Genomic DNA, 18,233 nt, shown 5'->3' on the forward strand with positions numbered 1-18,233 from the left:
AAACTAAAACCTTGGCTTTGAACACACTCATACTCTGTGGATAGTCACATTCAATTCTGTGCTTCACACCCCCTTGCTCTGTAATGGATGAAGCCAAAACACTGGTTCTGAACTCTGTAAAATGGTGGGGATATTTGGAGCTGGAGCTGTCTTTTTTTGACTTGGGTTAATCTCTGCTATGAAATGCCATGTGTAAGTATACTACCACGTAAATAACAAGTGCAGTAAATTTTAGCAAGGGAAAAATCTAATCAAAGTTTGTTATTACCAACAATAGTAATACTGCTTATCACTGATCGTGTTTTTTAATCTGTGTGTCTCAAAATGGATTAGAAAGTTTGGAAAGCATCATGAATTGCTCTGTTTTACAGATGGGGAAACTGATCCACAGAGAAGACCAACACTTTTAAAAGTGTGCATGCACAACTTTGGATGGGTCAGAGTTGTGCACACAGAACACTCACTGCAAGTCAGGGTAACATTAAGCAAACATATGTACAGATGCAAATTTTTGACATGCCTGTATGTAGCTGTTGTTTTGCACTGACTTAACTATTTAGCTTTGACTGACTTGCCCAAGGCCACTCAGAAAGTCAACAACAGACTGGAATTCAACCAAGGTTCCTGTAATATCCTGAAGAAATTCCTTGTCGGGACTTTGAAACAACCAAAGAAGAAACCATCTCCTAGAAAATCCATCCCAAGTTTTACACTAAGCCTGGTGCATATTGGGACAGGACTCCAGGATTTGAATCTGTGCTGTGTGAATACTCAGTGCAGATTTGATCACAAAGCCCATGGACATTTACTACTTTGTTCATTCTCAGAGATTTGATTCAAGAATATCGCAGTTCGCAACAGACTCTTTGCTCCCAAAATTAAAAAGGACAAAATTTATCTATGCAGTAGAGTTCTCTGAAGCTATTTATACTACCATTCTAGTACAGTCTGCCTCCTCCTTACTAGAAACACAGTAGCATCTGTAGGAGAAAAAAAGACATATGTCTGGCTATCACAGTGAACCCTCAGCCTGGCAGGATAAAGCACAGCATATTCCAGGCCCATATTTTTCATTCTCAGTTTAATTATTACAAACACTCTGCAGTGTAAAAGAACAACCGGGCTAAACTCAGATTTACATGTCAGTTCTTTATTAGAGGTATGTTAGCAAATTCATGAATCTGATATAAATCTGTTGATTTAATGAATCCATGGACTCTGCTAAGAGCCTGCTTATTTAATATTTTTTGCAATTATCAAAAGAATTTCAACAGTTTCACAGAAATTGGTTTAACTAAATTGGCAAGTCTTAATTTATTCATGGATGAATTCATTTTATTCATTCTGTGTAACATCTTCATTGAGTTATTGCAAAGCATGATTGTGAAGCATGATTTGCAGTCTCCGTTCCACACCTCTGGATGGGTGTTAAACACAAAGCAAAACTTTATGCAATGTTTCTCAAACTTTCTCAGATTGTGGCTTCTTAAATTCCAGATCTCTCTTTTGGTCACCTCTTCTTCCAGTTTTCCATTCCTGATCCGACCCCATCCCTCTGAGCTTGGTTGTATGTAAAAACATATTATTAAGGCAGCCCGATAGAAATCAGTTCACGTTAATGCACTGAGTATGGTTGGTGGGTTATTTCTCCCCATTCTGAATCCATTTGTTTCTTCGCTTGGGGTGTATACAGCTTTACTAGGACCAAATCTCCTCTTGTTACCTGTGTCCCCTACTCCATATTGTAGCTTACCTCTGTTCTAGTAGGTGTTGACTAGGCTAATTTTGGCATGTGATTATAATTAACTTTATACCAAAGAAACACCTAAAAAGACATTTATAGAGTTGCTGTGCACAATGGAGCTTGCTTTAGGAATTTTTTTAGTTTAATTAATTAATCAATCAAAAAAGACGTCTCAAAACCTTAAGATAGTCCCGGTCTTGGCTACAGCTGACAGGAAAGATCACTGCTTGAAGACTGAACATTGTCATTATATCATAAAATTAGCTATTGTCACTAGCACGATATACCACTCCAATGAAGTGCAGCTGGAGTGGTGCAAATCTGAAATGTTTCAAGACGTGCGAGCACAAATCATAGTAATGTAAATTTTCAGAAGCAGATTCTGATTCTGGATGCCTCTGTTTTTGGGCGTCCCAGTAGAGATGCTTTAAAAGGGCCTGATTTTCAGAAAGTGTTGAGCATCCTTTCTCTGAAATTCGGGCCTGGCCACCTAATAACAGAACCACCCAAAATGACTAATCACTTATGAAGGATTGGACCACCCTTTTTATTAGATACCATCTTTTATCTTTATACTTTTTCCTAGAGCAAATAATAGTTTCATAATCTTTAAGTAGAATCTAATGCTTTTTGTTTTCTTCTGACCCACTACATTAAAGGTCAGACAAGGTAGATTTTTTTCATAATGATCTTCATGTGGAAATGGAAGTTGAAGAGTTTGAGGGCTGTGTCATTTATCTGTTTCTATGCTCTTTCAGGAAGTGTCATATGTATAGGCGAGTGTTAGATCAGCAAAACTTTTAGATATGGGTCCTAGTTCTGATTCTGCCACAATGTGACTGAGGGCAATTCATTTAACCTCTCTGTCTCTCAGGTGTTGTTTACATGCACAGTGAAATACCCTGTGTAGGTTCTTTTTTAATTTTATAAGTCACCTGTAGCAGGCTTAGCCACTCTCAAACCAAAGATGTCAGATGGCCTATATAGGTTTTTGCATCAGTTAACTAATAGCCGTTTAAAGGTGCAGCTTTAGTTAAAATTGTGCAATGTTGTGTGCAGACCAGGCCTCTGTTTCCACATCTATAAATGGGGGAGGAGGAGATTTATTTGCCTTTATAGAATGCTGTGAGATGTTTGGATGAAGAGTGCTACAGAAATGCTAAGTATTATTACTGGCTAGTGCCTGGGAGGGCACTGAGGGCTGGTCTACATCCAAACTTGTACTGAAATAATTAAACAGGTTTTATTTCAGACCTCAAAACCGGGCACTTTTAATTAATCCCTTGTACAGATTTTGCACTGAATTTAGGTGTAAATTAAAATGAGCTTTGTTATTTTGGTGCAAGTTTATGCATAGACCAGCCCTAAGGAGGAGTCTTTGTGGCAGGGTGAGTGCAAGGACCTCAAATGAGGCCAGCCTATGTGGGGGATGGGGCACCAGTAGAAAGAAGTTCTTTGACCCTTCCCCTGCTCCTTATGCTTCTGATGCTATTTTTAATTGCCTTGTTTGAAACTTTAGGAGGGGAGAGATGACCGAATGACACATTCAGCCAGTGTGAGCTCAAATTCCTGCCACATGCCTTCGCATAGAACTTCCACTGATGTGGAAGGGAATTTTGGGCAAAGAGCAAGAGCGGAAAATGCCTGCATGAACGTACTGGTTTGGACTTTGTGTTTGCTGCCTCGGCAGGGCTTGCAGCTCTCAAGTCTCCCAGTTTCTCAACCAGGGGTACCTAAAGGTCTTCCAGGGGGTACATCAAATCATCTAGCAAATGCCTAGTTTTACAACAGGCTACATAAAAAGCACTAGCAAAAGTCAGTACAGACCAAAATTACATAGACAATGATTTGTTTATACTGCTCTGTATACTATACACTGAAATGTAAGTACAATCTTTTATATTCCAATTGATTTATTTTATAATTATATGGTAAAAAATGAAAATTTTTCAGTTACAGTGTGCTGTGACACTTTTAATGTCTGACTTTTTTAAGCAAGTAGTTTTGAAGTGAGGTGAAACTTGGGGGTACAAAAGACACATCAGATTCTTGAAAGGGACACAATAGTCTGGAAAGGTTGAGAGTCACTGTCCCAGTAAAGTCCATTCAGCTGCACCAATATAATCATATTTCCCTCCCCCCACCGCTTTCCCCCAGTCCCTGTTTCAATCAGAGAAAGGCATTGCAAGTTATCTCCATCAGGAGGTAAAGTACACGAATGCAAGTCTTTCCGTGTGGCATACCTAAGTTGGATTGAACATTACACTGACTTTATCTTTTCCCCATGAATTGGCGCACCATTAGCTGGCATGCAAACACTGAGATTTTGTTTAAGAGTGGCTCATTTTGGTTTAGCTTAAACATGTCCCTATTCGATTTAAGCTAAGTCAAAATCAGTCAAGTTTAAAATGAAATATTCACCCAGCCTTTTGCTCCAATTTAATTAACGATGTTTAAAATCATATCTTAAGTTAAACCAGTGCAACTCTGTGTGTGGACAAACCCCCTAAATTTAGGGTTATAAAATACACAGGCCAAAAAGTTATATCAGTCTTGCTTATTTGTCTTTAAATTGTCTCCAGTTCAGAAGTTAAAGTGTATTGACCATATTCAGAGGCAAGCCTAAGTGAATCGAAGGGGTTATTAATTTACATCTTCTGGCTTCCTGAGTATGTTGGTTACATGAATTTAGACTTACTTAGACTCACTTGTATGAAGGCCACATTAAGAAGCTTTTGCAAAGGAATACGATTTCTATTCCCGGCTGTGCTGCTGATTTACTAGGTGACCTTGGGCAAGTCACTTAATTGCTTTCTGCCTCGGTTTCCCCACCTGTAAAATAGGTATAATGATACAGTACTTACCTTCTTTTGAAATCTATGGATGAAAAGTGGAGTATAAGAGTGAAGAAGTATAGTTGTTACACATTCATAAGTGTGTGTGATTGTAATTGACTGTAAAGGAGTCTAACTGGGTCTGATTCTTGCCTTACTTACACCAGTTTAACTCCAAAATAACTCCATTGGTTTCAGCGGACTTACTCCTGGTTTACACTAGTGTAACTGTTTTCAGAGTCAGGCTCACTGGGTGTAAGTTAATGTTAACTAACATGTTATAGGCAAATAGAAGGTGTAAATTCAGACTCATCTCTGAACAGGGCTGGATTTTCACCTTACAAGCCCCTAGACACAGCATCTTCAGTGCCCCCCTCCCTGCCTACAGTTGACCTTCGTGTTTTCCATAAAAAATGAAACTTTTAATCCAGTTTTAACTTTTAGGCGCCCGTAGAACACCGGCACATGCCTACTATGCCTAATTGGAAATCTGGCCCTGTGTCTGATTCTAGCTCTATAACAATAAATACTGTATATTAGCAAAGTAAAAAGAAAGAAACTTAATGATTTTACATCAGCCCAAATTAAAACTCATTCTAGAGGAATATATTTTGGATAAAGATAAAATAAATCCCCTTAGATGGGATGTTTTAAATAGGCATCTACTGAACAGAATTAATAGCACAAGTTCTTTCCATGCAGATATACTCATTGGCCACAAGCGAGAAGTTTGCCCAGCAAGTTATCTTTTTTTCTATTTCAAGCATGTCTTGTTTGAAAGGGATAATTGTGCCCAGCAGATCTTGTTTTTAACGCTTCTTATATATAGTGAAATACTGTAATTTAACAGCTTGCTGGGGGAACAAGAATTTGTTCCAGTTCCTGATTTAAATGTTTATGCTAATTGCTATTTATTGGCTCAGATGCAAATGATAGGTTGGCCAAAGTGAAATTTTATGACGAGCAAACTCCCCCCTTTTGTGCAAATTGAAAAAGTGAAACAAGAAGAGGATGAAATGAGCCGAAGATGGTCTTAATGGCTGCTTTTTAATGGGGAAGATAAAATTAAGACTGATTTACGTGGCCAACTCCCCTGTTTTCTCTTATCAGCTCATTTGGCAGGAAAAATGGAAAAGTAATTGTTCCTCTTTCAATGTGGGCCTCAAACCATTATTTATTGGCTGAAATTAATCGCTGTTTATCCTTCATTCACGTGGAAACCGCTCTATCAGCATTATGAACCCCAGCAACTCGACTAGTCCCTTGCAATTTACCCGATAGCAAGCACGGATCCTGATGAGCCGTGCCTTAATTTTCTGGGCTGTGGGAGTTAATGAAGACTCCTCTCTTAGGTGGACATATTTGTATTTCTACAACATTAATAAGAAAGACCCACACTTTCTCTTCTGCAGCATGTAAACTTTTTTTTCTATTTAAAAAAATAAGACTGCCCATAAAGATGGACAGAGATGAAACAGAGAAGGGACTAGCATCTCTTCATTGCAAAAAAAAACTATGAGCTGGACATTTAAGGCAGGTGATTCCTTAAAGAGGATGCCTCTCTGTTATGGAGTGAGCAGTGCGCTTGAAATGCTTTATAGCTGAGCAGTGTTTTTATTTATCCTTTTTCTCCTTATGTTTTAGCCTCATTGTATCCACCTTCCAGCCTGGTGGGTTCATCGTACCGGCTGCCTGTGCATTTTATGCCAAAAGGGAACTATGCAGCTGGGACAACTACAGCTGCATCTTATCTAACTCTGCCTAAGGGGACCAATTGGTGCTGGCAACCTGCACTCCAGACGGGAGCCTTTCCCTGCTCCTTTCCTAGATGGTGCAACCATCGCAACAGCACTGATTTTCCTACAGCCAGGAGGAGAGTCAAATGCCTGCTTTTCTTCTGTTTTTTTTTCCTGGCCCAGAATGCCCTTGGAAATGAGATGTTTGATCTCATTAGAAGTTTCTAGGTTAGAATATCAGAAATAATAATACTAAAAAAACCATTCCACATAGTGATAAAAAAACAGGAATAAAGAGAACACAGGAACATGGAAATGTCATACTGGATCAGACCCATGGCCTATGTGCCCAGTATCCTGTCTCCAGCAGTGGCCAGTACCAGATGCTTCAGAGACAGCTGTAAAAACCCTGCAGTAGGCAGCTGTGGGGTAATCTTGCCACCATATTAGATTTCATCCTGATTTCTAATAGTTAGAGATGGACTTGAGCCCTAAAACATGAGGTTTAAGAAACTAGCAAGAAGCAGCAATATGGATTGCAAAGTGCTGTACTGAAGGACCCCCTGGGTTAGCCCCAACTTCAGAAAATTCTTCAGCACATGCTTAAATCCATTCTTGTTCAGAAGAAACACTGCTCCCCTAGATTTAAATATAAGTTTAAAGTATGCATTTAAGTATCCTTCCTGAACAGAGATGATTTCCTAAATCAGGGCCTTAGTGATTAATTATAGGAGAGATTTCTATTATCTCTTTTTCATTAATGTTATGAGAGAGGACGCTGGACTGGGAAAATCATCAGGGCCCGATCCAAAATCCACTGGAAGTCAATGTGAGTTTTTCCATTGACTTCCATGGGTTTAGGATCCGGGCTGTATATTATCAAATTAAAAAGTGCAGGGAGAGTGAATTTGTCTCACCGTTGGAAGTCTAGTAATGAATTTTCAGATCTGACTCATTCTGGATTCACTTCTCAGACAGAAGGCATGAATCTGGCACATACTTCAGAGAATCTGCTGTTGGTGTTAAGGCAGTAAAAATGGCTCAGTTAATCAGCAGATTAATCTGCTGCTCAACAGTTCTGCCTCCATCAATATATGACAACAGACATTAAGGGACTATAAGGATCACTTTGCAGTTTAAAAAGAAGCATAAATAATTTAAAAATTATTATTCTATTTAATGGATGAGGAAGGGGTTCCAATAACTTTGGGGCCTGATCTAGCTGGAGATATCAGGGACTTGTTTGCTGCACAAACCCAGGAAGGCTTAGAATGTTGACTCTGCAGCAGATTAACCACGTTCTGTGGCAAGGAGTGGTGGACTATCTCATGGTGATGGAGGAATAGAGCTTTTATGAATGAAATAAATGATCCCATTCCTCCTGGAGGCTTGCCACTTCCGGTTCTCAGGAACTGGCTGTCTCCTAGGGCCACATAGCCTGCAGAAATTCCTCCTGTCCTGTGATGGGAATAACTCACCTTCTATAGCCCATGGTGAGGCAAAGGGACCGTCTGTCCTCCACTGTTGCTCTGCTGGCAGATGTGCAGGCTCATTTCTTCCAACACTAATAGTGACAAAGTATGGTAATGTTTGTGCTTAAGGCCCTTCACTTCCTCTCCCTGATGGAGCTACAAAACAGGGTTCCCAACTAGCATGGCTCTTTGGGCTGCACTAGTTTTTACTGAGTTGATTTGATATTAGTCACCCAGGAAAGATCCCTCCTCATGTAAGGTTAGCAGAGGAACTCACATTGCTGCTAACTAACTCCCCCAATGTCACTTCCACCATGTAAATGCACAGACTTTACCCCTGTGAGGGTAGTGGCCAAGAAATTCCTAACGGGATCCTTCCCCTTTCAAAATTAGGTGTTTGCATTGTAGATGTGTGTCCCCCAAACCTCATTGAACTACCATGGGACAGTGACTGAGGTGACTTGTATCTCTAGACTAGGGCCAAAAGATAAGGACAAGAGTCATTTCTAAAATCATTTAAATATAACTGGTTGGGATTTTTTTTGTCAAAATGGAGTTTGGGGTTTTTAATGGAAAATGTGGTTTCTGCAAAATTGTCATTTTCCATGGGAAAAATATTGATTTTTTTTGCACCCTCCACCTCCATTAATTTTATTTTCCATCAAGAAAATTGAAATGAAACATTTCATTTTGCCTGAGTTCACCATTTTGTTTCAGGTCAGTTCAGCATTAATCTTTTGTCCGGCCGAGCCAACACTGTGCCTCATGGAAGCTGTAGTTCAGATGTCTGATGTTCCCAGTCTTCCTGGCCAGACTACACCTCCAATGATGCACTGCAGTGGCTCAGGCAGAGGGAGAAACCATGGTGCATCATGGGAGATGTAGTTCACCCAGGGAGTCCAGCTTATGCAGAGGAGGAAATGGGGGCACGCGTCACTTGAACTATAACTCCCACAGCAGCTCAGGGAAATGCCGATTAATGTTGACCTAAAATGAAATGTTTTGACATCTCTGAATTGAAATTATTCAGAACTTTCTACTCCACAGAAAGTTTCTATATTTGCATATTTTGTCCTGATTCAGGGTGAAAACAAATACTGAAATATTGGAATTCCCCTGGGATGGAAATTTGGTTTTTCGATTAATTCTGCATTTAAAATCCTACTGTCCTATGAAAATATGTCACAAGGAACCTTCCTCCTCTCTCCACACCAAATTGCACTGCCTCACACAGGAGCCAGTCACAATTGCTCTCTCTGCACTCTCTTGATGGAAGGGATTTCTGCTACCAAGCACTCCTTGCAATAGCAATTACTGCCAAATGAGAGATGGGGCCATGGGCTGGGCTTATTCCTCATTGTTGCCAATCTGATGGTCATATTCACCTCCACCAAGAAAAACAAACCTACTATGAAAATGGCAAAAAGCTTGAAAGTTGAAGCACTTTAAGAGGGCTTGTTGACTGATGTTCTCTATTCTGAAAACATTCTACTAGAGTTCTGTCTGAGTACTGGTTTGAACCTGTAGTTTTTTACATTCTGTTGCTAATCTCAACTGTGGACTTGATCCTGTTTCCAGTGGAGTCGATGGGAGTTTTGCCGTTGATTTCCACTGGAGTGCTGTTATGCCCTATGGCTGTTGATTGTGCATTACAGGTAAAGTTGACCTACTGCAATACATTTTTTTTCTAATTAAAGATGGGCTTTAACTCTGAAGCTGAATTTTTCCCCTACACTTTGCTGTATGGGCAAAATGTCCAAACAAGAGTGCCTAAAATTTGACCTATAGTTAACATGGGCTAAACTAGAGCCCTGAATCTGAGCACCCCGAAAACAGTGGAAGGATATTTACAAATCTGGCAGCAAATCCACATCCACATCTTGAAGCTAAGGTCTAGCTCTAGTTCTAATGATTTTCATATAGCAAAGCTGAGTGTTTCAAAACGCGGAGTCTTTCGGTATCTCAAGTACCCATCACTTTGTAGTTGTCTCTCTTTACAAAAGGTGAGTCCTTTTTGTCAGGGAGCCTGCTGCAGCAGGGTCAGTCTCCTAGAAACACCCTGGGCACAGCTGCTCCTGGAAGGTTCTGTCTGAGGTAGCACTTCCTGACTGGTGAAAGAGTGGAGATAAGCTACTATTTGAGCCAACTGGAGCCAGATCTTCCTGGCTGCTCAATGCATTCACATCTACAGCTGTGCTTGGGCCTGATTCCTGGGCCTGCTCTTGCTCAGCCTGCTCTAGCGCTTGCTTCAGTTCCTGTCCTTGTCCATCCTTGACACCCTCGGCTGTGACTCCCAGCTCCACTTCCCAACCATGTCTCCTACTCACCTATTGGCTCTGGCTTTTGGCTGCTGATCCCTGGCTCTGATCCATGGCTGAACTCCTGGGGGTATTTCTACACTGCAGTTAGGCACCCGCGGCTTACCCGTGCCAGCTGACTCATGCTCATGGGGCTCGGACTAAGGGGGCTGTTTAATTGTGATGTAGACATTTGGGCCCAGATCTTTGCAGGATCTTAGAACCTGGGCGCCAGCCCAAACATCTACACCTAGGGTGACCAGAGAGCAAATGTGAAAAATCGGGACAGGGAGTGGGGGGTAATAGGAAAAGACCCCAAAATTGGGACTGTCCCTATAAAATCGGGACATCTGGTCACTCTATCCTACACCACAGTTACACTGCCCCTCAGCCCAAGCTTTGCGAGCCCAAGTCAGCTGGCACAGACCAGCCACGGGTGTCTAATTGCAGTATAGACATACCCTGGGTGTCCTGTGGCCTTGATTCTTGACTTCAGCTTGGCTCTGCTCTAACCTCCTGATCTAGCCACCCCCATGGCTTGACCATTAGACCTGACCGTCCATATCCCATCCAATCGTGACTGTAGCAGAAATGCTGCCATTAGTTTATTCTGTCCTGTCAAGTACAATTAATTTCAAGAAGGCTAAAGGTATGTTCTTTCCCCACTCAATAGTTTTCAGCATTGGCCTATGTGGTGAGTTCTTGTAGCAATGGCTTTCTCTTGCCAAGCAACAATGAGCTTCACTGACTGTGCTGTCATCCAGAGCGCTGTAACTTTAAGCCTAAGAAATATGGCAAACAACAGATCTCTTTAACTTTACTTCGACTTTGCCAGCTTTTCAGCTATGTCATTAAATTTGACAAAGTTGAAGCTAGCTGAGGATCCAGAATTTTTTTTAGTAGTAAAAAGCTTTTTTTATATTATTTTTATGATTAAAATGTTAAAATGATATAAGATTGTTCTTAGCCATTTAAGATTATTCTCATTAGTTTTCATAATTATTAGAGTCCACTTAAGTAATTTATAGGTGGGCCTTTAATGCAGCTATCCCAATAATTGAATCCTCTTTGGCCTTGCTGACCATAGTGCTTTCCACCTGAATTTCATAATTGATAGTGAACACACTCTGATGTCACAGGTCTTGGGAGAGGATTGGGAGTTGGGGGGAGGGAGGAGTTTCTGTCTGAAAAATATTTCCATAGGTGCTAGTTATTTGGGGATTATAAATAGATTAATTTGAAGGTGGGAATCCTGTGGGGGAAAAGGTCACACCAAAAATCAACTATCACTAGCCTTTAGATTTGCAAGGGCAAAGCCAGATGTTCATGGGAGAAGTTACTTGGGGAATGCAAATGGTTGCAATGCTTCTAGCTGTTGCCTTTTCTCCTCTGTTGCTGCTTTGTCTGGAGGCTCAAGCCTAGGTCATCCCCTGTAAGTGTGCATGTATGAGGACCCTCCTTATGCAGATCTCCTCTGCATACATCATGCCCTCCAGCCTCATTTGCTAAGAAAAGGTGACCTAGCTGGGGCTGTATTATCTTTTCCTTGGGGTCCCAGTCCCAGGGAGTTCCTGGTAGTGTCGCTCAAGTGCATCCGGGTGACCAGCGAGCAGGGAGACACAAGACTTCCATGTGGATGACCCTGACCTCCCAATGGATCCCCTGGGATTTGTGTGTAATGTGTGGATATGGAAGGTTTGGTGACATTCCCTCTGGCCTTTTCTATGTTCTAGATAGAGCAAGGGCCTGTGAATAACTCCTAGACTCTATTTCTGGTTTGGCTAGGAATTTGAGGGCCTGATTTTCCATTACCTTGCACCTGTGAAGTCATTTGCACCCATACAAAGCAAGTACAAAATGGGTATAAAACACCATAGGGCAAATTATCTTCTGGTGTAAATTGGCACAGCTCCATTGATTTTGTGGAGCTGTGCCAAATTACACAAGAGAGAATGTGGCCCTACCATTCTGATGTGGTAGCACTTTACAGCCACTTTGCACAGGTGGCAGTGACTATACATGGTCCAAGGCAGTTTAGAATCAGACACTTATGCATCAGCTGGGCAAGTCACTTCGCCTCTGCTTACCAATCTGTAAAGAGTACAATAATACCTCCCGCACAGGAGTCTGGGGGAGGGGGCGGCAAGAGGGGTTAATTAATATAGCACTTTGAGAGCCATAGCAACTAATTTCCTAAGCCTTAAAAGAAATGTGCTGAATACAGGCTGTGTACATTATATCTGGGAAATTGTTCCCTGCTGTGGTGCAGTGGGAAGCTCCAGAATCAGTTGTAAACCAGTCTGTCCATTTTCCAGGAGTTAAACTGTTGAGAAATGGGGTTAGCATAGGAAATACCTTTCCGTTTTCGGGCTGCTGTCCTCGTAGAGAGCCAAACCGTGGCCAGGTTAATGTGGCACAGGGGCATAAAAGTAAGGGGGAAGATTTGCATCACAATTTCCCTCCTGCACTGCCTGCTATTTGTGGCAAAGCTACGACTGACCCCAAATAATGTGTTGATTCTGATTCGCATCTACAGCTTTACATCTGAATAACCCCAGTGGACCTGATCCTCGGGACCCGCCTTTGGGGGCTCCTCCAACACGAACCTTACCCCATCTGTGGGTGGATCATCAGGCTTCTGGATATGTGCAGGGACAGCTTAGAGCACTCTCACTGGCAACAATAGCCCCTTCACCCCCTTTTCCATGCTGACATCAACTATGTGGAGGGTTTAGGCAGGGCTGATGTACAGCCACTTCTACATCACCTGCTCTCAGCCTTCTTCCCTGCCCCCTATGATAGAGGTCATGGCCAGAGTGGTGCAAATCAGCTTTAGCAGATGCCAGTATCTAGCCCATCGTATTAAATGGAGTCACTCCTGATTTACATCTGTGTGGTGAGATCAGAATCAGACCGTAAGTGTCTGAGAATACTCAGTGCAATGCAAATCAGGAAGCCCTACGTGGTGACTGAAATGTTACCTGTCAGGTAATTGTAATGCCAGAGTTCTCTAGGGTAGACAAGATACTGGAGACAGGCAGTTGTTTGTGAATGTAGGGGCAGTTTAAGGCTGGTTGTCTGATGTGCTTGAAGAAGAAGGGAGCAATTAAAAATCCCAGTCTTTCTGGATGAGGGATTTAGCAGGAGTCCATTGAAGGACAGGGGACAAGGATGAAGAGGTTGTCTGGGGAAGAATGCCGCTGGAAGAAAGAAGAAGAAACCCGAATGGAAAGGCCCAGGGATTTAGTGGAGCTAAGCCTCGTATAGTCTATGTCCACCCCTCACTGGGGTCACTTTTTATGGTTTTCCTTTGTCCACTCCTTTTGATACATTACTACACAATAATGATCCAAACCACTACAGCTTACTACAGTGTTACTGATCCATCCTGAGTGATTGCTGTAGACTTCATCAGGATTATTTAAGAGTACTCAAAAGATTGTTCTGAGTTGGCTAAAGCAGGAAGCAGCTATTGAAGGTTCAAACTATTATGATTATTAATAATAATATTAATAATTAACAACCGATTATTCCCAGAAATAGTCTTGGAACTCTTGACTGAAATTTACTACCAGACATGACCTGACCATGAGCTTTGCAATGGAAAAATCGTGGTGCCTTAAAATGCAGGAAAACAGGCAAAGGGAATCCCACTTACATGAGTAAGTGTTGCAGAATCATCAGAGGCCAGTCTGCCACAAGGATCACTCAAGAGTGGAATCATTCATAGTATTTGAAATCTCTGTCACCAACTTGCAAAGGCTTCAACCTTGGGAGCTTTTTGTTGGTGGGAGATTTTTTACTTTATTTTTCTAGTAGAGCATTTTAGATTTATAACATTATTTACATTCAATTTAGATTGCTTACTATCCCAAAATGTTAAAATCACATTTAAAAAAAAAGAAATTGATAATTCCTTCATGGTAAATGTGGATTCCCTTGCCAGGCTGCATTTTTCAACTTTCAGAGTAAAAACTGCATGGCAAGCAAACAGAGCTGGCAGCTGCTGTAGCCTGTCACACCTTCTTGACGCAGGTGTGTAGTTTAGCAAATAAAAGCTTTCAATGAGTAAATTAGCTTTATTCAATATCACAAAATATACTTTTATCATAGATATAAGAATCTCAGCAATTTTATAAAGTTATTAATTAATTACATTTAATAACTTGAATATAATCTGATGTTCGCTAGGGCACAGGAAAAAAAAGATGCACTCTATGATCATCACCTGCTTGACTTCAGGTGGAGGCTATTTGCTTAAGGGCCATGTTTGATGCTGATTTTTTTTTATATATAAGATTTGAGCATGACATACACTGTACCAAGTGGGGAAATACAGAAGTTGCAGACCTTAATCAGCTCCCAGCCTTTCCTGTAGATCTTCTAAATGGTAAACTGGTTGTAAAATTCTTAGCAGCTGCTTCAACCAGTTCAAACTAAATCAAAGCCAGGTATATTTTGGGTTTCAGAAAGAAAGGGTTCTGGGGGGATTATGGGTATTACGTTCTTTTTTGCCCTTTTGTTTTCTTTTAATACAGTTTCCCAATCTGACACCCTATATTTGTTCCTACAACAGGTGTATATGCACATACAGACACTTAAATACGTGAGCAAATTTCACATTTACACATACAGAATGGGTATTTGGGCTTAAAAATGGATTCTTCTGTTCACATGTTCCCATTTTTCATGTAAGAATATGTGTTTAGTGCATATGACTTCATATTTGTTTGTGTGTGTGTATTTTGGTGGTACCATGCATGCACTGAATTCTTAAAATATGGCCATATATATTTCAACTTTAAAAAAAAAAAACGCAACATCGTTTCTCAGGTTCCTGTCACAGAGCATCTGACTTGAGTAGATGGGTGCTGCGTTACAACCGAAAATTTCAATGCTGCAGCAAGTACAGCAATACACTGATGTCTAACTTGCATGGTAATGACTACCTTGCTCATCATAAAGAAGGTCTCTATGGCAGAAAGAAACATGACAGCCAGTAGAAAGATTGTTTATTCTTAGCACTGCAAAGATCAAATGTCTTTTCGATGTGGCAAAACTTAACACTGAAGAATACTGATGGGTTGCTCTTAAGTGCATTTAAAGCGTAGGCAAGCTTAAATTAATACTTTTTGTAAGGAGTAAATAATAGTGAAAAATAACACGCTGCTTACAAGTTCAGAGAGCCTATCCACAGGATAAGGCACTTACTATTAAAACATGATATGAAATTAAGAGACAAGACAGGACATTGCCAAACAAAAAATTCTGAAGGCAGATAGACCAGTATCAACTTGCTATTGCACTTCAAGCAGGTGATGAAGTCAACGTGCAAGGAACATGCAGCCTATGTTAATATTGCCAGTGAACCCTTAGACTTGGTTCAAAGTTTTATTCAGAAGTGTCCAGCAAACATAATCTTGGAGCCCTGGTAACTGATGGGCAGACATGAGTTGTTACAATTGGTAAATCAGACAGTGTTTGTTTGTTTGTTTGGCGATTTAAACTAATCTTCTCAGTCCTAAAGATTTTACTCTATGTGCTGATCCGCAAAAGCCAGATCTGGCGGGCAACAGGGACTTTGAGTAGTTCTTGCAGAATTAGGCTGTGTATTGCACTTTTGTAGCTTAATAATGCTGGGATAGTGAGTATTATAATTTAGCATGGCTGGTCTAATCCATCCCAAAAATTTTTTGAGTCTTGGGTTGGTATATCTGACTGCTTCATTCCTCAATTAAAGATACCAGTACAGCTCTTTGTTTTGCTTGAGACTTCATTTCTACATTGGATGGAAAATGGAGGCAAGCTCCCATGGGACTTGTAGTTGTCCTTGAATAGCACGAAGTGAACATAGGTAACTCTGGGCTTGCAAAGCTTTCCTTTTTTAATTGTCTTCCAATATATGAAAAATGTCTGTGCATATTAAAAATCCATCATCCATTGCAAAACTAATGGGAGCAGGACCCATGGTGGTAAAGCGTCCATTGCAAGTGATCTTGGATGGGGTTGATACAAGGTTGCAATGACTTATGAAAATAAATGCACTGCATGTGAAAATATTATATTTTAAGAACTAAATATATAAACTTTATATAGAACAGTTACATTGGGACAAAGTTCACTGAATAATTTTTTTCCAGGGCGATAAATCAATTTCTGTGTCTCTGCATGAACCTCCTATGTGTGCAGACACTGAAAGATAACCACATTCATTTTTATCTGAAGTTTGGTTTTAGTAATTTTTTTTAAGTTATTACAGTCAAGTGCCATTGATGGGACTATATATAGTGTTAGTATCTGAAGCAATTACAGAACAGGTAGCCAAACAAGAAGGAAGTTTTTCCTCTTTTATTAAAACAACAACAACAAAAAAGTTGGCTTTGGCAATTCTGTTACCCAGTGGAACATGCATTTGAAAAACTATCTGTGCTTAATATATTGTTGATAGAAGATATATTTTATTGTTGTTGTCAATAGCTCCAAACTTGGGAGCCTTAGTTTGATATCTAAATCCCCATTTAGGTAGCTAAATAAGTGGCCTGATTTTCATGCCCATGTGGGTTTTTCTGATGATATCTTGCATCAGACAAGAGACGACCTCCTTGTGGTTATGCTGTTATGTTGGTAGAAGGAAATGCTATAGCTGTAGCATTGTTGTCAGAAGTGCTATGGATTTTATTGCGTTTAGCATTATTGTTTTGCATGGACTCTTTTTAAGTTTGAGTAATATTAATAGGAAAATAACTTTGCGGACAAGACATGTAGGTGGACATGAGTTAAGCAAAGTCATAGTTGGAAAAAAGAAAAAAAATTATGCACAGATGACTCCAGAATTTCATTTAAAAAAAAAACCATGTCATTTTGATGTGATGCCTTATTTTGCATTAATTGTCCTCATTGTAGGCCAAATCCTGAGATAATGAGCCACCTACTTGACTGTGATTACTCCTGCAATTTTCTTTGATTTGTGGGTGCTCAGAATTTCTCGGGTTTTGGTCCTCTAATATCTAAAACACCCACTTACTTTCATTTCCTCTTTTAGATAAGTGGCTACCTTTGATATAATTAGAGATAGTAGCAAAGTGACTAGAGCATTTAGAAAAGAAATGTGCTCTAGTGGATTAGGCAGAGGGCTGGGAGCCATGAATTGTGTCCTATACTTAACTCTTCCCCTGACTTGCTGAGAGTCAGTTAATTCCTTAGCGGTCTCATTTTCTCTTTCTGTAAGTGACTCACTTACTGGCACGCACCTAAATCTTAGTAGAGTGAGATGACATTTTTCGGATGAAACTTTATTTGACTGAAACATTTTGCAAATTAATGTAGAGTTCACCAAATTGTTTCTGTTTGGGGAAATAATAAATCAGAAAAAATATGTTTCAATGTTTAGATTTCAAATGATTTTTTTGTTTTGAAATTTACTTTGGCTTCGTTTTAAAAAAATAAAACGATAAAAAAAAGTTTAAAGTGAATATATACTGACTTCTTCAGTTCACTGACAAATTCAGACAGATCCAAGCTTTTTGTGTTACTTTTAAATGTGCCTTTAATGTTGCTAAGGGAAGGTGAGATTAATCAACAGAACAATTCTTACAGCTTCCTCCCTCAAGACCTGATCCTGAGAGATGCTTCTGTGACTTCAGTGGGATTTGCAGGCACTCACTATCTCTCCAGATCAGGTTGTTAGCCTGCAAATCACACAATCCAGCTGCCAAACATGTAGGAAAGACGTAGCAGGCAAATTGAATTGTTAGGCTTTGGCCTCGGCCCAAATGGTGACAAATCTTGAAAAACATACACCAAAAAAGAAAAATTATGGGCTAAATCCCTATCTTATTTTAGTCTCCTTGAACCACTCTAAGGCCTCCATCCCTATATTAATCTCAGCACCTCACAAATATTTAAAACTGAAGTAACAATAGCAATCTTTCTTCTTTCCCACTCTGAAAATGAAACCGCTTGAGTAATTTGTATTTTATAAAAAAAATTGGGTGTGGGGTCATGGTAATAGCATACATACTTTTGCATGCACAAGTAGGCCTTTTATCTTCTTCTTTTTTTTCTTTATTGTGTACCATTGTATAATGTGACGCTTGGCTTGGTTGCTGCTCTCCACTCCAGAACTGGCTGCATTTTAGTCATTCTGTATG

The sequence above is a fragment of the Mauremys mutica genome, chromosome 3 (genome assembly GCF_020497125.1).
Source record: "Mauremys mutica isolate MM-2020 ecotype Southern chromosome 3, ASM2049712v1, whole genome shotgun sequence".
In the NCBI taxonomy this organism is placed as follows: domain Eukaryota; kingdom Metazoa; phylum Chordata; order Testudines; family Geoemydidae; genus Mauremys; species Mauremys mutica.